Genomic DNA, 21,904 nt, shown 5'->3' with positions numbered 1-21,904 from the left:
ATATTAATTTTCTTACTTTTTAGTTTAAAAAAAATTCATACATGTGCAAATGTAGAGCGCTAAAGTCGTAAGGTAGGCTCAAATATTGAGTACCTACACCTATAGTACGCGACAAGTTGAGATGGCAATCGGGGTATGAGGTGGGGGGACACCCCGCACACCCGAACGTCACCCGCGCTATCCCGCACCGAGTTAGCGCGAGGGCTGGCGGTCCCAATTGCCATCTCGACCTGTCGCGAACTATAAACATAAAGAACATAACACGTATATCACATGTACGTACGAGTAGGTTAGTTACCTATTCAGAATGGGACTAGCCTTCACGGTCTGCGAATCCTTCGCGAGAAGGGAAGGTGGCCTGTTGCTTTATCTTGCCTTTGTAGTTTGTTCTGACTCCTAAGGTTATGTATCCGCATATTATTTGGTAAGCACTTACATGAATACTGAATCATAGGGATCATCATTATCATCATGATCAACCCTTCGCAAGCTTCGTAACAGAGACACGAGAGTTGAAATTTTCAGAGTGTGTTGTATTGCCGCTATAATAATGCTTGACTAATAAAAATAAAGATCAACATGCTTTAAAAAAAATTAAAAGTCCATAATATAGTGTTATTTTTGTACGACAGTACGGAACCCTTTGTCTGCGAGTTCGACTCGCACTTTTTCGAATTGTCAAGTGAATCTACCACTACCAGTATCAGTACCTAATGCTGGTTGGACAGAGAAGAACCAGCAAGAAAAGGAGCACAGACTTGCAGTCACTTCCTAATGAGTAAATTTAATGCTATACTTATCCGTGTTAATGTAGCCGTGATATCGATGTCCTATTCGAGTGGTCGGGGGTTCGATCCCAGGCAAGCACCTCTAACTTTTCGGAGTTACGTATGTGGAGAAAACATCGTGAGGAAACCTGCCTCAGAGTTCTCCATAATGTTCTCAAAAGTGTGTGTAGTCTGCCAGTCCGTACTTGGCCAGCGTGGTGGACCCAGGACCAAACCCTTTGCATTCTGAGAAGAGATCCAGTAGGGTGCTCTTGTAGTGACTAGGTTGATGACATTTATTATAGGATTGCAGTCACCTCCTAATGAGTAATAAACTATGTGCTTATTATTTATTATTGTTTATACAATATATTTGTCCATCCGTCCATTGCATCGGTGCCGATGACGAAGTGTAATTGTCATCAGTCACAAGTAGGTGCTAATGTGAATACAGAGACTCCGAGAAATACTCATCAATCAATTCATCATGATGGATATGGAAGTTATAATACTTAACTTGTTCGTGCATATTAATAAAATATCTTTATAATAATGAAAGGTAAAATTGACTGATTGACTTTAACGGTGAAGGAAAACATCCTTAGAAAACTTATAAGTATGCCTGAGAGTTCTCCATAATATTCTCATTCTCAAAGGTGTGTGAAGTCTGCCAATAATTTCAGAACCTATGTAGGTTCTGAAATGATAATAAGTTATATACACTCAATATCTACATACATAATACTATATACACAGCCGTGTAAACAATATTATAAGTACAATTCGTGTCAAGGCGTCGATTTGCGAGTCAATTATTTTATTTATTTTCGCGAATGACATCATGTCCTGATAACCACTTACTTCGGAAAGGTGAGTATGAGCGTTGAGCACCAATAATTGAGAGTAATAAAATTAATAGGAACTGTGGGTGTCATTTAGTAGGTATCGGTACATAAACATTGAAGCATACAGCTATTGCGTCAGATTTCAATATAAGTGTGGTAAACAATAATCATCTTTTTTTATTAGCAGCAACTCAGTTTTAAATTAAATCTTCATTAGTAACTTTATCATTAAAAAAAAAATTCATGGTCACAGCTGTTCTAAATGTAAAGATCCTGATTTCTGATGGTATTATGTTGACGCGCAGCGAGCCGAGTCTCTATGAAAAAGGACCCCGGATAGATTTGAAACTAGTCTGGCTTACATCGACTAAATAATTGAGTATAGTCGATACATTCTATACTTAAAATGGATATCACTCACGATAGTTTACACAAAAAAATAGGTAAGTTATGATTAGTTTGAGTTTAAACTAAATATATACTTCCAGCACTCACCACTATCTGAGAGGAGCACTGTTTCGCACATGGATGGCTAAAGTAGGTAAAGGTAACTAACTCCCTAGCGATGCGCGGGCGCAGGCGACAAGGCTCGGTCGGCGCGAACGAGTGGATGCGGCGCGGGGTGGCTGCGACGGCGCGAGCGCGGCACCCACGCGCAGCCGGCTCACATGATGCTGGACCGCTACATCATTGATTTATTTGCGAACTTAGCGATTTTTACACGACTGCCCCGAAAAAGGAGTGTAATGTTGTCAGGGTGTATGTGAGTTTTTGTACTCTACCACTAGCCTGACGCCCGAGACTTCTTCCGCGTGGATTTAGCTTTTTAAAAAGTCTCGTGGGAACGCTTTGATTTTCCAGGCTAAAAGTAGCCTATAATACTGTCCAGGTCTTCAACTATATCCATGTAACAACTTGCGGAGTGATTGATGGACATCCCTTAGGGATAGAGACACATAGCTAACTCCCGATTTATGTCATCTGAGTTGCCGGGCGGCGAGATCGTGCGTAATGGGTCTAAACTCTGAACCAACATAGTCAACAAACCAGCAAACAAACACACTTTTGTCCACCCTCTACCACCCTAAATATGGGTCACTACCCTATAATATTATGCAACAGTGTGGTCTGTCTGTCTGCTTGCTCTTTTCACGACCCATCGATTTAATCGATTGTGACGTTGAAATAGAAATAGCTTGGATACAGGGAATGAACATAGGTTACTTTTTGTCTCAGAAAACTTAGAGTTTCCACGGGATTTAAAAACAATTTAATCCATGAAGTTACTTTTAGTCTCGCGGAAAACTCAGTTTCCACGGGACTTTTGAAAAATTTAATCCACGCCGAAGAATTCGCGGATCTTAACTTGTGATGTTCATAAGAAGCAACAAATCGCGAGTGATTTCTATTCCTTCAAGTGTCAACCGCGAGTCGCGACGTGCAGCGAGCTGGGTCCCTGTGAAAATGGACCCTGGATGGGTTCAAAACACGTTGGGCTTATGTCGACGAAACATGTGAGTAAAGCCGGTATAATTTTACTTAAAACTGCTGAATATCATTGTAAATTGAACAATTGAAAAGAGCAACCGCCGAGTTTCTTGCTGGTTCTTCTCGGTAGGAACGGCATTCCGAACCAGTGGTAAATTATTTGACGATTCAAAAGCACTTGTAAAAGTTTATTTGAATAAAAATCTATTCTATTCTATTCTAAAACAAGTTACTTACTTCAAATTCTAATGAATAAAAAAACACTATGTTGAAAATAGTTGCGTGTCTTAAAAATAACTATCTTTTTTCATAATAATAATGGTGGTCTTTGTTAGCAACACTGGCTAAAATACTGTTTATTATCAGCAACACTGACCAAATTACTATTTTTATATAACTTTTGTGTAATGAAACAAGTGTAACCACGTCAATACACCTTATTAAATATGTCATTATACCTTTGTCAATATACGTTTCATGACAAGACGTATATTGACAAAGGCAATTATTATTGTCCGGAAGTAGTTGGAGTTTTCTTCGAGAGTCGGGCCAGCCCGCTCAGTCAGTGTATTTTTGTACTCCAATCGAGAAGGTGTGAAGTGGAATATTGTCGAAGTGTTAAAGTGGCAAATTGTAAAGACAAGTGGTAAAGTATAAGAAATACAGCATTAATTATGAGTAAGTTATGTTTTATTTCACTACTATTAATAATAATAAAATTAAAATCCTGAGATCACAAAATGTAGGTATCTGTTGGCGCGATCTGAGATAGCACCGACATTTCAGAAGTGGGTAGAATTAACGCAAAATCCACTAAGATATACAACATTTAAACGTTAAAATTTCTTTTTATCAAAATAAAATAAAATGAAACACACATTTTGTGATTATTTCATTTTGTGATACTAGTTACCAACAAATAAGAACCGTAAACTTGTCATTTATTTTTAAAATACCCATATTTTGTGAAATTGAAATTGATGCTAGTCACATGACAAATAAAATTCGTTTTTGTTTCAAGTTTTTCTTCTTCTGCAGTGATAAGGCGATGCTAACAGGAGATCGATGAATCATCAAGGCAAATCCTTGATATAATCGACTTCTTGTGGGTATTGCATAAACATTAAAATTAATTCTCATTAGTTTCTCTGAGTGACTTACTCGTACGTCCTCACGGTGATAGTCAAGGAGAATATAGTCGCGTAATGATCAGAAAAATATGAATATCTGTATTTATAATTCATAATTGAATAAAACTAATATGTTCCACATGCATAGAACCTCATATTTTTTCGAACTTTTATTGCCTCCCGTATCTGGTATGGCTTACAGCGAACCCTCCCGAACAAGATGGTGTCTACGTCTCAGTCCACCGAGATGGTGCGGCATCGCGGAAGGAGGCGAAACGCTCCAGGATCTCGGTGGCCGCGCCAGCCGGCGCTCACGCAGCCGTTGCTCGGGCAGCCGCGCCAGCCGGCGCTCACGCAGCTGGCGCTCGGGCAGCCGGCGCCCACACAACCGGTGCTCGTAGCCGGCGTCCACACAACCGGCGCTCGCAGCCGCGCCAGCCGGTGCTCACGCAGTCGACGCTCGGGCAGGCGCACCAGGCGGCGCCCGTGCAGCCGGCGCCCACACAGGTGGTGCTTGCAGCCGCGCCAGGCGGCGCTCACGCAGCCGACGCTCACGCAGCCGCGCCAGCCGGCGCCCTTGCAGCCGGCGCCAACACAGCCGGCGCTCGCAGCCGCGCCGGCCACGCAGTCGACGTTGGGGCAAGCCGTGCCAGCCGGCGCCCATGCAGCCGGTGCTCGCGCAGCAGCGATAGCCGGCGCCCACACAGCCAGCGCTCGGGTGGCCGCACTGGCTGGCACTCACGCAGCCATTGCTCGGGCGGCCGCGCCAGCCGGACCTCACGCAGCTGGCAGTTGGGCAGCCGTGCCAGACGGTGCCCGTGCAGCCGGCGATTGCAAAAATGAGTCTTTTCAAATATTTTTTCGAAACTTTTAGATGCCTTGAAACCTAAGATACGCTCAGATTCTCACCTAGTGGGTGAGAATGGCAAGCTAAATTGTTAACTGCGTTTCTTTCTGACGAAAATTACGATCGGATGCCAAGATAACCGATGATAGCTAACCTTTCCCAATTTGGGGATTCGCTGGAGACATTCTACTAGGGTAAAATTGCTTTAATAAATATTTGTCATATGAATTATGACACAAACCGAAGTAAACCATTAAAAGCGCAGTCCTCAGTTAAAACTATAAATATGCAGTCCGAACAGGGCCTGAAGAGCTCTCGTAGTTGTAACTATAAGCTCGAGGGTCACAAACAGACGGGTCAAGGGTCTTGACAGAGCCTTAGTCCAATTTAAAAAAAAAAAAAAAAACAAATGTGTCACGAACTTTGTGTGAGTGTGTGGCAAGTGTGACGTTGCCACGGAACCAAGCAGTACTGGTTCAAGCTACTAGCTTATTTTTTATTATTTCTCTTGCAGTCATGTCTTACGAGTAAGTATATATATAATGTTACAACATGAAGCCCCGTCAGGGCGTTCCACAGTATAACATTGGTAATTATGATATGTTACAAGTATTATTTCAATTCTACTAAGTGTTATAATTTATGAAAATCATAAAGTATGAATAACAATTAGTAAATAATCATAAAGTATGACTGACAAATTAGTAAGGAACAAGCAGTAAATAAATGAAAATAAAATATGACTTATAAATAAACGTTATAGGAGCGGTCATATCGTTAATCAATCTTAAAAGAACTTAAGTATAAAGAAAAGTGCATACATACAAAATCACTATCGTATTATACCCGGTCAGTCAAAGAAAAAATAACGGTTATGATAGTTTCAATTAATAATCGTACTTATCGTTTTTTTTATATTAACATCATAAGACTGTCAGAATAAATCAAATTTCGTTCAAGGCTTTCATTGATTTTGGCAGCGAATGTTGCATAATTAGATATTACGATTTAAATAAAACCCGTAGTAACTAATATACTGACAAAGATTTGAGAATACTGTGGTACACACAGTAAAATAGTTATATTAGCACCTGTACAGTGTCGCGTAACACACAAAAGCATACATATAGCACACGTAAATATTGAAGTTACAACTACTAAGGACGCCCACATATGTAAGCAAAACCAGTTTAGTCAATGCGCATCACGTTGCGTTGCGTTGGTTAAGTTAGAAAGAATTCTTAATAAATAGAGCAATGAGGATAATATTAATCACTCAATGGATTTAAGGTATCGTCATTCGGGCTAACACGCTTTGCACTTGTGGTGTAACAGGTACGCCCACGATTAGAGGTTATGAGTTCAAATCTCTCTTGTACATTGTCTTTGATGTTTTGTTATTTGTAGTTGCATCGATAAAATGTCTCAAAAAAAAAAAAAACAATAGAACAGCTGTTAACAAATTAATAAATAGTAAGGGAGTTAGCTTCCGTACTTGAATTGAGATCCCTGTTCTTTTCAGTAAAGCTAATAAAAGTGCCATATGTTACTAGCTAATCGAACAGTTACAGTTATAGACATATTTCTTTCTTTTGTACTTTTTATTATTTGAATAATTACATAGGTCTAAAGACCTAAAAACAAAATCAATTCTTATACATATTAAACTTATTTAACATATTATAAACTAAAAGTAAGAAGATAAAAAAAGGGGTGTCCGTATTCTTCGATAATATTTATAAATTGCTTATGCAGTTTTGCAATACATATGAATTTTATTGAAATGGATGAGCTTTACATTTTATTAACAATATTAACTAAATGAGCCATTGGTGTTATGAATTAACATGATTAAATGAATGAATTAAATAAATAAAATCTCTATTGTTTCTAATGTTGCACCTAAAAATTAGTTTGAGCTTCTGATGACCAAACTAAGCTTTATTTAACACTGATGCACTATCTATAACTAGAATTAAAAAAAAAAAATTATATTTTTGAATAATGTAAATGTAGGCTTAACTTAATCTTTTTTTTGTCAGCCCTAACACAGACTACGATCTATTTGCAAATCTTTAAACACCAGTGTCAGTTTTTATCTAGTGCTTTGTCTACAACAGTTAGTGTAAAATGTTCTTTTTAATTAAGTCTTTAATTAAATAAATAAATAAAAAATAAAATAAATAACTAAACCCGTGTTATAGGTAACAGTGCTCTCGATTTACAAACTAGAACTAGAACAATAAAGAAGTTACACAGATAATTTAATTCAAGATTAGATGACGTTAGACTGTGTACATTTTAATACACATACCTACATATATACAAACTAGATCACTTTTCTGGAGAGCCCCTCTCTCTCTGTTAGTATGAGATATGAGGATCTCTAATCTCATTAACAATAATTGTGAAATATTACTGGCTGGACAGTCACTAAAGTGGAACCATTGTATAACCGTTATACAGTTGCACCGTTCACCCTTGCAGACAAATATAAAAATTTACTTTATGGCAAAACATAACTAATCTTCCTTCATAATATAATTAAGGTTAATTAAATAAATACATATAATACAAAATACAAAAATATTTATTTCAGTAAAAAACAAGTTTAAATATATTTTAAATATAACATAGAAATTGGGACCGTCCCAGTAAGTAACTGGTATTAAACTAGTACTTGTGGCGGGCGGCCCCGCTCTTCCATAACATATTCTGTTACAATTGAAATAAATAAGTAGTTTCTAATAGTAATAAATTATATAGAATATATATATAGAATCTCTTTAATTTTCAACCTATATTTTAGAAATTTGGGTATACTGCTCGTATGATACTTACCAATATCATTAATTGTCGTGTGACCTCACTAATGGATAGGTTTTGTCCAAACAAAACAAATATATTTGCAACATCGTTAGATTTTTCATAGTTGTGAGACTTGTTTATGTAGAAGAGACACAAAATCACGGGAAACAAAATTATGTCGTAATTTCACGGAATCGCGTCTTAAGTAGGTGCGATATAACGGTAGTTAGTTTTTTGTAATGATTTTGAATTGTCAAAATAATATAAAATTATAAATTTATCTGATGAAGCTAGTTAGATAAAATCGATATTTGCCTTATTCGATCTCATACAATCTATTACTAGGAGGCCAACAATATTGAACTTTCATAAACATGGGTGTTTTGAAGGTTTTGGTTTAGTCTCCATCTGAGATTCGGAGCGATATCGCATATTTTCGGTATTTGTATTGTAAACTGGATAATTAAATGTTGTGATAGCAATCACGCTCTAATTAAATTATTAATTTATTTATTTAATTATTAATTATTTTTTTAAATTAAAACTCTTGAATAAACTCTTCGCATTGAACCTGTGTTTACGTAGGTTGTGGGAGGACATTTCGATAATTCAATAGTATTTAAATAATACCTGCTTTTCTGAGTAACGCTTATAATAGGTTAATATATTGGTTGAGGGCAGCTCCCTTTTTATGCTGAATGCGTGAGATGAGTATTATATACTTTTACGTATAAGTTTCACCTATATGTGCGTGTTAAGGAATTTACAGTTATATCGTTGGTAATATCACACATTCACACGTGGATGCGTGTTGGTATGCCTTGCAAACTTTTGTTGTTTGTACATCATTATCCCAATAATATTAAACACAAGAAAAAAGTGTTACTATATATGCCCGTTACAGACTTTGAAACCATCCAACCAATGAGCCTGAAATCAATGTCTTTAGAAAGTTAATAATGCGAAGATTGTCGTAGACTACTAAACCAATGCGTTAGGCACATTTCTTCTAGCATAGTACCATGCGCCAGGTTATACGCTGGTGTGTTGTAAAAGCACTGCGTTTGTATTAAAGTTGACGAAGCAAAAGTAGAACTGTTCAAAGTGTTACACATTACAATCGTATACCAGTCATGGTAGGACAGTCCTCAACGGAACAGTCTCATATTGTTATTTAGGATATATGATAGATTGCATATGTCGCAGGACAGTAGTGAAGCTATTTTCAATAGACCACATGAACACTCCTTAATGTCTTCCAGTGAATCCTCAGAAAGGGACCCATAATTGGCTAAACATCTAATTGAAATAAATATCACAACAGTTGATGAATTAACAATTAAAACATAATCGTTTCATTCGAATCGGATAGTAATTGCATACAAAAGATAGTTCACAATAATATAAAATGCTGAGTAACTAATGGATATGGTTATAGGTTTATGGACAACCCTGGTCCTAAATGAATACATATAGTTCAAAGTTAATGGACAACCCTGGTCCTAAATGAAAATAAAAGGGTCATTCAAAAATATTTTCGTGTTGGAAATAAATGACAATAAGATTAAAGTTTTGTTAAATTTGATAAATGTAACACCAAATGAAAGATAAGGAACTAGATTTTTATCAATGGAAAACAACCATTTTTAAATGGCAATCACTAACTTTAAATTCGCTTAATCTGGAGCCTAAAATTTCAATCATCAAAATTAACTTTGCAGTAACGGATCGTAAATTTTGCTTTCCAGATAGCCTCATAAGAAAAAGTCAGTAAGGGTTAAACCTGGACGGTGGCCAATTAACGTCGTCTCGATTACGCTCTTACTGTAGAATTCGAGTCAGTTGACAGGGTTATCGGGATTTATATCCTGTACGGCAACAGTTTTTTTAGGACGCAAGTGTAATGCCTTTTAATAATCGGCAGAACTGTGATTTATTCAAATTCAGAGTTTTTGGGACCAAAAGCATTATAGTCTTATATTAGCTGAGACAGATGGACATATAGTAGACGGTTTCCCCGTTCTTGAAGTTCTTATGCAACCCGGTTTTTTTTGGCCGGCATTTTGTTCCCAGTCCCCGCTTGTGGACCCAATTGAATTTGCACTTAGAACATTGTTTTTACCAACATTAAATTAAAATATTTTATTGAGACGCCCAGTAAAGATATATATTTAAATCCTGATCCTTGTAAAAAAAAAAAAAAACCTGTAGACCTTTCCTCACCCTCTGTTACCTGCGTATGACAGACTACAGACAAAACAGAAACGAAAATATTTCTGAATCACCCTTTAAGGGACAGCCCTGGTCCTAGAATAAATATGCTGGGACAACCCTGGTCCTAGAATAAAATATGCTGGGACAACCCTGGTCCAATATTTATTTTAAGGACCACCATGGTTTGTGACTATGTTTATAGTTAAAATATAATTTGTTAATTTGAAATTATTAATTAGAGGCCTGGTGGCATACGAACAACGTTGGTCTTAGCATTTAACATTGGACAACCTGGTCCAATATTAATTTCGAGGACAACCATGGTCCATGATTACGTAAATACTTAAAATAGAATTTGTTTATTTGAAATTATTAATTATATTTATAGAAAGTCAGAAATTATTAGTGATAGAATAACGTAAATCTGCCATGTTTTGTTGCTTGTCGCTCGAGGTCGACGACCCAATTTGGATGGCCGACTGTTAGCAACACTGGCTAAAATACTGTTTATTATCAGCAACACTGACCAAATTACTATTTTTATATAACTTTTGTGTAATGAAACAAGTGTAACCACGTCAATACACCTTATTAAATATGTCATTATACCTTTGTCAATATACGTTTCATGACAAGACGTATATTGACAAAGGCAATTATTATTGTCCGGAAGTAGTTGGAGTTTTCTTCGAGAGTCGGGCCAGCCCGCTCAGTCAGTGTATTTTTGTACTCCAATCGAGAAGGTGTGAAGTGGAATATTGTCGAAGTGTTAAAGTGGCAAATTGTAAAGACAAGTGGTAAAGTATAAGAAATACAGCATTAATTATGAGTAAGTTATGTTTTATTTCACTACTATTAATAATAATAAAATTAAAATCCTGAGATCACAAAATGTAGGTATCTGTTGGCGCGATCTGAGATAGCACCAACATCTTTTTATTAAATAGATCGCGTAAGCTTAGGTTTTACGTTTTAATTTGAAATAAGTTAAAATTAAATGGTAATTTATGTATGTATGCGCATCCGAATGACCGGATGTGTTGGTAACGGGTAGAGTAGAGTGAGCCTAAACAAACATGAGAGGTTAGCGGGTTCGATGCCTGCGTTCATCTGATATCACTGTACAGATGCATCTTATTTGTGATTAAATTCCTAAAGCTGGTGAAATTGTGGTACTTAGATGAAACTTGAAACTCTACAGTTAGTTAAAGCAAGCACATAATATTATGTGTAATGACTGCGATTAGAAGGTTAATAAGGGCCTACTTTTAGTGTGCAAATATGAAGTGTCAAAACATAATTTTTTAAACCCCGACCCATAAAGAGGGGTGTTTGACGTGTGTATCTGTGTATCTGTCTGTGGCATCGTAGCTCCTAAACTAATGAACCGATTTTAATTTGGTTTTTTTTTTGCTTGAAAGGTGGCTTGATCGAGAGTGTTCAATAGCTATACTCCAACAAAATCGGTTCAGCCGTTTGAAAGTTATCAGCTTTTTTCTAGTTGCAGTAACCTTCATTTGTCGGGGGTGTTATAAATTTTTATTTTACACTAATTGTTGTATCAGTATGTTACAGTTATCTCAAGCCATTTCCGAGAAAATGGGAAAATATGCCAGGACGTAGAAGAAAAACAGTAGCAGAAAATTCTAGCTAAAATATATTCTGATGAACTAATATGACGCCATTCGTGTCAACGTAAAAGGAATTACTTATTTGCATGTTTTATAATAATGGCTACCTTACCTCGAACCGGTTATACATTGAAATGAGCTTAAACATGTAAAGCTTTTGAGAAGATTAACGACGCATATGAATGAACATTTATTAATTGATTCAAGACGGCGGTGTGAGATTCAATTCAATCATAAGTAAGAATGCAATCACTGATTACAAAAAATAAGATTGTTTTAAGTATTGTAATATATAGTTCAGCATTGTTTCATGTAAGTACATATTATACCTATGCTTCTTCGAAAAAATCTGGAGAAAAGGTTTTTGTGTTGACTGAGTGAGAGAGTTGACTGGACTGTTGGACTTGTAAGCAATGGATAAGTAGAATTAGAGACATAAAGTAAAATAATCATGATGAGGTCATCAATCCGGTATGGCTGAACTTGAAAGGTTTGAATTCTGTCGGTTTAATTAACTGTCGTATCAACTTCAGACCCAAGATTTACGCTTAGTTGAAGGGATAAACGATTTCACAGTCATACCAAATTAACTTTTTTTTCGGTAAAAAAGGAAAATTGCCAAGTGTTAACAGTCGGCAGCATGTAACCGCGGCGGCCGTAAACCTGACCACCGGCCAATGTCAGCGTTGCTGCAAATGACGCCACGCGCAGATTTGCAGCACGAAACCATTTATCACCTAGATTATAACACCTATCTACCTGATCTCAGGGTTTCCACTGAATATGCATTATGACCTTCCAAGTTCTAAATAGCTTAGAGATGAAATGTGACAATTAATTCATATCTATATCTATACTAATACTAATAAATAAAATTGAAGTGACTGTCTGTTTGAATGGGCTAATCTTCGCAATGGCTGAACCTATTTTGACGGGACTTTCACAGACAAGTAGAGAATTAACCAAGGAGTAACTTAGTAGTTCTTTTCCCCCTTATATGTAATATATTAAACCAAGATGCAACGGTAGGCGGCAGGCACTTGTGTTTTACCTAGAAGATGTATAAATATTTCCTACGCCATATTCTGCCGTAAAGGTTAGATGGCAATCGCTTCGTTTAGAACCGATTAATCTTTCAATCTAGCCTGTCGTGATACAGACCTTTACTACTAACGACTCAAATGGCAGCATTACCAACTTTACCTTGATCACGGGTTATTATGAACTATAGCAACTCTAGCATGAACAACTATAGCGTTTAGCTTTAGATAGACCGTGTCCGCTCGCGTATTTACGTTTCCGTCTACAGCTGTTATAGGAGGCAGTACATTACACGCACGTTTTTGTTTCGCTTACTCTAAACTCCCTTTCCTAACCCGTGTTCAATTTAAGGCACGCGTCCTCCAATCACGCACGGAAATTATTCTTCCAAACACGTATTCCTGTGTAGGGCCAAAAAATTGTCAAGTATTGGATTTTAATGAATTCTCCGTAGGTACCTTACCTACTACTTAGCCCGGAGTTAGGAAGTTGACGTTAATGCACCCTCGTGCCTCGGAGAGCACGTAAAGCCGTCGGTCCTGCGCTCGGTCTCTCTCCGGTCGTGTTGCATTTCCGTCCCATCGGGCTATGACAGTGAGGGAATAGAGAATGCATACCCTTGTGTTTGGGCACACACTTGTGTACCTTCTACAATGTATCCCGCGCAGTTGGCTAATCTCTATGGAGTGTGGCCAATGAAATTCATTCGGGAGAACAATGTCGTTGTACCTATACGTATCCAGTAAATAGAAATGGCTGGTAAATTATTAGGTCTTGTCAGTGACATTGTCTCGTCTCAGGCGGTCTATATTTAGTGCTGACGAATAAATTCAATAGAATAATTTTGGCACAATTGGTTGCGATGGCCATTGGGTAGATAGGTATTAGTGTAGGTAGGCGCCTCCCGCAATCTGCACTCATCCAGGAAGTTCATAAAACTATTGCAGGTAATTGAAGAATTTAAAAAAAAACAGAAATTTACCTCTATCATTGGCTGATATATATTATATAATATTTAACGATGGAATGGAATCAAGTTACTAATTATTCCTACGTAAGTAATCTATGATTAGCTAGTTAGCTCCGATGTCGCATATGTATGTAGTCATAATAGAAATTAGAATCCTTGTTTGAGTATATCTGTTGGTGTAAATGTCCAAAAAATAGGGCTTTGTCCGCGAGGATGTATAGGTTTTATTGAAAATCCCGTGGGAATTCTTTGATTTTTAGGGGTGAAAGTAGTCTATTCAGTCACCTGGTTTCAATATATTATTGAAGATACATTATGTAAAAATCGGTTAAGCTGATGGGCCATTGAAAAGGTGACAGTCAGGCATATGTACAGATAAATTTAGCATTTATTTAAATAGGCACCTACGGATTATGAATTGTGTGATTTACATCGATGTATGATTTAGTAGCCTTTTCTGAGGACAGTAAAACTTAATATATAATGTCAAGAATCTGCTTGAAAAATAAAGATATAATATCAACATGACCCGTGTCGAGTTCATACAAATTAGCACACTAGCTAGTTAAAACTAATTAAACAATAAAATTGCTCATTATTAAAATTATTCGTACATTTATTTCGGGAATATTTGATAGGTACGTAGGTATTACTAGTAGACATTATTATTAACGACTTGTGTAGATCAGGGACTATTGTTGTTTTATGCTCTGTCTTATGAACTCATGAGAATGCGTGTTTAAAATTTTGATGCCACCGAAATGATAGAACTAGCCACCGAAATGACAGAACTAGCCACCGAAATGATGAAACTAGCCACCGAAATGATAAAACTAGCCACCGAAATGACAGAATGAGCAGCCTCAACCATACATCATCATCATCATGATCAACCCATCACTGGCTTATCAGAGCATGGATCTCCTCTAAGTGAGAAGGATTTTGGCCATAATCTACCATGCTGGTCAAGTGCGCATTGGCAGACTTCATTTTGTCCACGGAGGGCAGAAATGGATCACTAAAAATTGCATCGCATATCGCACACAATGGATTAATAGTACGGCGAAATGCGATAGTAAAAGATCAAGGACTTCAGTTGGATGTCCAACTTTTGTCCTCTGCGGACAGTTATTAGTTTGCGCAGGCAGTTTCCTTTTTTGCAGTATCAGTAATAGGAAAGTAGGCAGATTGGATTTGCCTTCTACGCGAAATGATCGCGTCACCGCTAGGTTTGCTCCTACACAAAGATATAATAAACATATGCATTAGTAACAGACAGGACACAGCGTCAAAAGTTATACAGCCATTTGGCTAATTTTTGCTGTAATGCTATGTAGCATCAATTTTTAGGGTTCCGTAAATCCAGAAAAAAATAAACCCTTACAGGATTCCCGTTGACCTAAAAAAAAATGAAATTTTGTGAATTTATAACACTAGTAAAGGGAATCATCAAAAAACCGTGAATCTGGACACAACAATAGAAAAAATATTTTTTAGGATTTCTGCGACTAAGGGTTCCGTACTCGGGTATTTTTTCGACATTTTGAACGATAAATCAAAAACTATTCTGCATAAAATAAATAAAAATTTGTTTTAGAATGTACAGGCGAAGCCCTTTCATATTATGATACTCCACTTGGTATTCGCATTTGTCCGGTTTTTTACTAGGTAGGTAGGTACATTTAATTTTCCGGATTGATCATGATGAAGATGATAGTGATATCCACTCTATACGATGTTGATATCGCCGGCCGCGGTGGCGTGGGCGTAATATTATGATAAGATGTCTATCAGCGCCATAATGGCGCTGTCACACGGCGCGACTGCAGACGCTATACAGCCATTATTGATATGATTTGTGGTGAACTTGATAGCTCAATACCATGGCTGCTGGGCTGCAAGTAGCAGTGGCGTGCAAGTCACAGACGCGTAAAAGCACTGCTTACCCTAATTGTAATAAATCAGAGCTTATTTTTCGTGATGATCTACCAGTAATTATGTTTCTACGTAAATGCTTATCCTAACTTCAAACCTGTGCACGCCACTGACAAGTAGCATCCCTAAATAAAAGGAAAAGGCATCTAACTATTGACTAATCTATTAACGCACACCTCAAACTACTGGACGGATCGGGCTGAAAGGCATGCAGATAAGTAAGTATATGACCTTAGAATCATCTGCTAAGAAAGGATTTTTGATATTCAACTTGATGGATTTGGCTGTTTAGAATGGAGATAGATTATACCCTGGATTAACACATAGGCTATTTTTATGCCGGAAAATTGCCGGGTATCAGCTACTAGCTAGTGAGTGATATACCTACCTACTTAGTTCAAGGAATTGAAACTTAAATTAGGTTGTGGTTACTGTCTTAATGTGAAGTGCACAGGAAAATAATACTAGTTATTACCATGCAGTATCTACCAATAATATTTTGTCAATGAGTAATTACTAATAATATAATTAATTATGAATTTGTTGACTGCTTTTCCTTATTTACTTGACTTAAAGTTTGGAATTGAGTTGAAGTTTGAAAGTAACAACCAGAGTTAGGTGCCCTTGTTTTAAGCAAATATTTGTCAAGTTGTAGGTATACAGTGAATAGGCATCTTCTAGGTAAACGCGTCCCATCTTAGGCCACATCATCACTTTCCATCATGTGTGATTGTGGTCAAGCGCTTGCCTATAGTTAATAAATAAACATACTTACAGTATAGTAAGTACCTACTCTAACTAACCCGATAGGTTAGCTAAGTTAGCTCGCTGTTCGTTTAATTCTCACGTAACAGTAGTAGGGGATTCGCCGGTTCTGCCCCAGGCCCTGGCCCCCTCCCATGCCTCGCTGCCTCAGCCCCCTCCGTGCCTCGGTCAAGATCGAAACCTAAAAAAAAAAAAAAAAAAAAAAAAAAAAAAAAAAAAAAAAAAAAAAAAAAAAAAAAAAAAAAAAAAAGGTTTTGGGGTACGCTGAATCGATTGCGCTCACTCCCGACGTCGTATCTCTAACGGTTGCAAAGTTAGCTTTTCGAAAAACTAATCCCTAGTTCGTTATCTAATTGCTTAATCACCTACTAATGACGCTCTATTGTTCGCTGGCTCGTTGCTTCATTCTATGGGTTTTAAAGGAAACGCATGAATCATAACTACTCTTTATTAGCCTTCAAATATTGATTTAAATAACTCACATAAAAATATATCATTCTCTACTGTATTTTCATTGAATAAATCTAAAAAATCTGAACTTGTATAGTAACCTGAAAACATGAAATACAAATACATTATACAATATTCTCCACAAACTGATGTGTAATCATTCTGTATCCGCCTTGTATTGAATTGCCATATTCTTGTATTTCTTTCCAAGAACTGCTTATGATATTTTGGTGGTGCTCGTCCAAATGAATCAAAATATTGTCCAACACCATTTGTATCTATATATATGGCTATCCAATGCGATCCTGGTTTATAATCGGGGTCTAGATTGCTTATTAAATAGGCTGGTGTTTCAACATAAATCGGTAACCGGTTTGCGGCATACACATTGTCTTGCAGACTTGGGTGTATTCTTCTTAAATATGTCTTTATCCCTATTGTATTCATATTACTTCAATACTACTGATCTTATCGCTGCCGAGGATCATACATGAATGGGACGTAAGATCATGTTATTTCAGATATATTATAAATCATCAACCCATCGCCGGCTCACTACAGAGCACGGGTCTCCTCTCAGAATGAGAAGGGTTTTTTGGCCATAGTCTACCACGCTGGCTGAGTGTGGATTGGCAGACTTCGCACACCTTTAAGAACACTATGGAGAACTCTCAAGCATGCAGGTTCCCTCATGATGTTTTCCTTCACCATTAAAACAGTGTTATTTAATTAAGTACTTGAAACGCACAAGACTTCGAAAAGTTAGAGGTGCGTGCCTGGAATTGAACCCCGACCTCCGATTAGAAGGTGGACGTCTTAACCACTAGGCTATCACAGCATAGTCTTATTAAAAATAATGGTCCATAACTTAAATAAAAACAAAAAATATTTCTTGTATCAGTGTTTTATTACAAACCTTAATAATAATGTAGGTACAAATTATAACTTAATCTATTTACAGAAATTAGGTTTCTTAGCTGCTATAGTCCACGCTTACATTACGATTTTTATCAATTTCAATAACATTGTCAAACTCTGCATATACGATGCAGTTTATCGTTTCAGGAATAGCTGAATCAAAGCGAACTTCTAGCCTCACACTACCGTGCTTTATAAGATTCCAATGACTAGAGTGAGCTGATAAATCAGGAGTTAAATCGAATGCTAAGAGACAATAGCCTTTTGCATATTGTTCCCTAGATATTCCGTTCCCTTCATTTAAAAAATGGATTCCCGTGCCTGAGAATAACGTATGATAGGCTGAACTGAAAGTATTATCATCGAATGATGGTTGCAAAGCTTTTGAAGGTATTTGTTGGCCATCAATATATAAACTAAATGTATTCATATGATAATTTTCAAAGTTGAATGGATTTTTCGTAAGAGTTCCATTAAATGCTGCGTTGTTAACAAATCCGACAATACATCTTTTAGGAACTTGACCAAGAAAAATATTATCGAGTGTTTTACCCTGAACCCCTGAAGGAATTGTTAAAACTTTAACTTCCGCTCGAGTTATTGGATATTTTGCAGTAGTAGATGCTAAAACTTTTTGATGTGCAAGTAATACAGTCGGATTGATCCGCGCGCGTCTAACTATAAGGGTTGCATCCGTGATACACACTTTAAGTTTTAAATCATTTGAAGAAGCCATAAGACTGAAAGTTTCCCTTGAGCGAATTAATTTAACACACATCTCAACACCATTAATCAAAAATTTTTCCTGGTTGAATATATCACCATGTAAGTGTCCAATCATTTCTATTTCTTTACTTTCGGCTGCAAGACTCTGTCTTTTAGTAAAACCTGTATTTTTTTCATCTACTGAATCCATATTCCCCGCAGTATCTTCATACCAAAGACCGCAAGTCAGGTGAGATTCTTTTGCTGCTGGCGCATAGTTTAATAATGTCTCAATGTAAGCACGGTAAGCGTATGTATTGTTTGGAGGTGAAATGAGTTTTTGATTCAAGTATACATCCAGCTGACTGAAGACTGAATGTAACCAATTGTTAATTGGAGCTACAACTGCAGATGAACTAAGTTTTGATAAGTCTTGATTCACTATCTTAGCTTTTAAATGGATCAACGTATGAGACAAATCTATGTAGTCTTCGCTCGTTCCAGGTATTTGAAATTCTATCGGTCCATCATCAGCAAGGGATGAAATGGGTTTGTAATGAATCCATAATCCATTTTCTATACTTGTTTGCGTTGATGGCAAAGCAAACAAATCTAACTCTGATTTAATACACTCACATGAATGATTATGTAAAAAAGACATAATTAATTAGAAAATATATCTTTTATTTTATTTTGACTGAGCCTTGATTTTTTAATAGCTTTCACTTTAGCTGTCAGCGGTTGAATGAATGAAGATTGTCGTTTTCTTTTAGTTATATATCCTGAGCCAGACATATTAATTCTGTCTATCTTGTCATGAACTTTCCTTTTTAAGTTTGAACTAGCTTCCTTAAGACGAGTTTTGATAGAATCTTCCAAAGGTCGTGCGCTAACCATATCCGATAGAAGACCAACACCTGCATTTAATGCTTCTTTTCCTACAGCTCGAGCACCACTAGAGAGTAGTGGTAAAATAGACCTAAACAATCCTCCAAGAAAACTCCCAATACCATGACCACGTTGATATGGTACACCTTTATAAATTACTCCAATACCTGACCCAGCCTGATGTGAATAATATTGCTCGTAAGGACAAGTTATCTTTTGATAAGGATCCATTATAATTTTCTAAAGTGAAGTTTAATACACACAGTTCCAAACTGGAATGGGATTTTATTGCCTGTGCTTGACCTTATATCTATTTCAATAGTATCAAACTCCCGCCGCATAACAGGTAAATAGTGAGGTGGTGAGAAAATATGCATTTTATTTGCTCCATATACATATGTTGCCGTATCTAAAGGTACAATTCTGAGAAGAGGAGCCATTACATCCCCCACAATTTGCGGTTCTATTATATCACAATAAACAAACAATTGAGATGGCAACCCTAATTTTAAATTAGAAGGATAGCTCCCAATTTTATTTACTGCAAGATTTTTGTTTGGTTCAAATCCAAGTTGTAAACATAATTTGGTTGACAACTTAAGTGTGTCAATTGAGTTATCCAAAATTGATACTGATACGTGTTTGGTTATTTCATCATAATGAAATACTATTTCTTCAAAAGTATATCTATTTAAAGTTTCTATAACATGTTGAATGCTATCATAGTTCATGGCCGGAATCCGTCCTTTATAGTGCACTAATGAATGTGTGTCATCATCAGGCATCAAAACCCATTTAGATGTGTTAATAACATTTTCATGTTCTTGAACAGTAAATACCGTACAAGGATATTGAATTTCTACAACTCCAACAAACCATTCACCTTCTAATATAAGGGATTTTGGTAACTTCGTTGAAAACATAGTTGTTTTGTTTTCCGGGAAGTATTCCATTGAACTATTACTAAGTAAAGTCAAATAAAAGTTTTCCTTTATCATATTTGATTTAAATTATACTCTAAAACCCAACTGTTAAATTTATCAGGATAACCTTTCCACTTCACTAACACTTCTTTTCTGTTGCCGGAGTATCGAGAACTAATGATTTTATCTATTTTATAATTTGAGGAGGGGTCATAAAATACTTTTTGTAATTCTTTTTCATAAAAAGTTCCAACTATAGGTTCGTTTTGTAAATCTTTCAATGTGTAAACTACATGTGGGGATCTATCTATTATTGAAGATATAACAAATATTTCATCACTCCAGTTAGATTCATAACCTTTTTGAAAAATGTGTTTATATTTTGAAATTCTAACATTATCACCAACATGAAATGTAGGTAGTGAATTTTGTGATGATGGTTTGTTAGTTGCTTTCCTATCATATAAATTTCTCCAAACAGTCATTATATTGTTAGAACTAACATCACAAGGACACATCTTAATACTAGAATGAAAACTATGGTTATACGAATATACCAAGTCTTGTAAAATATCTATGTATTTATATGTATTTTTGTATGTAAAATAGCGCCACATTTTAGATTTCAGAGTTCTTTGAAACCTTTCTACAATACTTGCTTTTATATCAGGATTATTTGTAGTGTAATAATTTATATTTTTGCTTTTAAAATACTTTTTAACATCTTTAGAAACAAACTCAGTTCCTTTATCCGATTGTATGTGTGTAGGAGTCGCATTAGATTCATTAAATATACTTTCAAAACATTCGATTATTGTTTTAGAGTTTTTCTTTTTCATCGACCTAGCATAAGCATATTTACTAAAGACATCAATAACACACAATATATAGTTAAAACCATCATTATATTTCGAATAAGTTCTCATATCACTAAGATCAGCCTGCCATAATTCATTGAGATTTGATAATATGTATTTGTTTCGAGAAAACTTTCTGTGAACAGGTTTATGAAGAGTATAGGTTTCTTGTGATTGTAACCATTTCTTTACATCCGTTTTACTCATTTTACCTTTCATGGTCTTTGATAATTTATCAATGCTACTAAACCCAGCTGGGTGTTTTGGATTATAATATATATTATTAATTTCTAATAAGGGGTCCATTTTTCCCAATCAATTTTCTTCCTAATTTTTTTAATATATTTATCACCACTACCTTGTGGAGTATTTAAAGTTCTTTCATCAGATGTAGAGTTCCCTTCGAGTGATTTCATCTGAAGTTGATGAATAAAATCCGACCTCTTAGAATTTCCGATGTAAGTCAATGGTACTTTGATTGCATGTAATGCCTTGGCAAACTTTTCCCAACCTATTGGATCACTTTTTTTTAGTGGTCTCAACGAATCATTAATTAGATCAACAATATTACTTCCAGGGACTTTTTCATTATTAATTATCACTGTACCATCATCATCATCCCAATAAATTGTATTTTTACTCAAAGAAATCAAGTTTAATAACAGCTCACCTTTTTTCAAATATGATTTTGGTATAAGACTTAGTATTTGAGTTGTTGAGTA

The 21,904-nt window shown here is 36.2% G+C and overlaps 1 protein-coding gene across 15 annotated transcripts in view; it reads right to left on the bottom strand.

Moving 5' to 3' along the window:
* Positions 1-21,904, bottom strand: part of LOC123872836 (microtubule-associated protein futsch) — a 119,621-nt gene that overhangs the window by 79,522 nt on the left and 18,195 nt on the right. Inside the window, exon 1 of one of the 15 annotated variants that reach the window (XM_045917396.1) lies at positions 2,108-2,205. The exons of the other annotated variants lie outside the window; for them this stretch is intronic. The gene's annotated coding sequence lies outside the window, so the exon portion shown is untranslated. Of the gene's footprint in view, positions 1-2,107; positions 2,206-21,904 lie in introns of those variants that run through there. 15 annotated transcript variants of the gene reach the window in all.

This window comes from Maniola jurtina, chromosome 15 (assembly GCF_905333055.1).
Source record: "Maniola jurtina chromosome 15, ilManJurt1.1, whole genome shotgun sequence".
NCBI lineage: Eukaryota > Metazoa > Arthropoda > Insecta > Lepidoptera > Nymphalidae > Maniola > Maniola jurtina.
The sequence above is the reverse complement of the archived record's forward strand: the minus strand, read 5'-3'. Positions and strand labels throughout refer to the sequence as shown.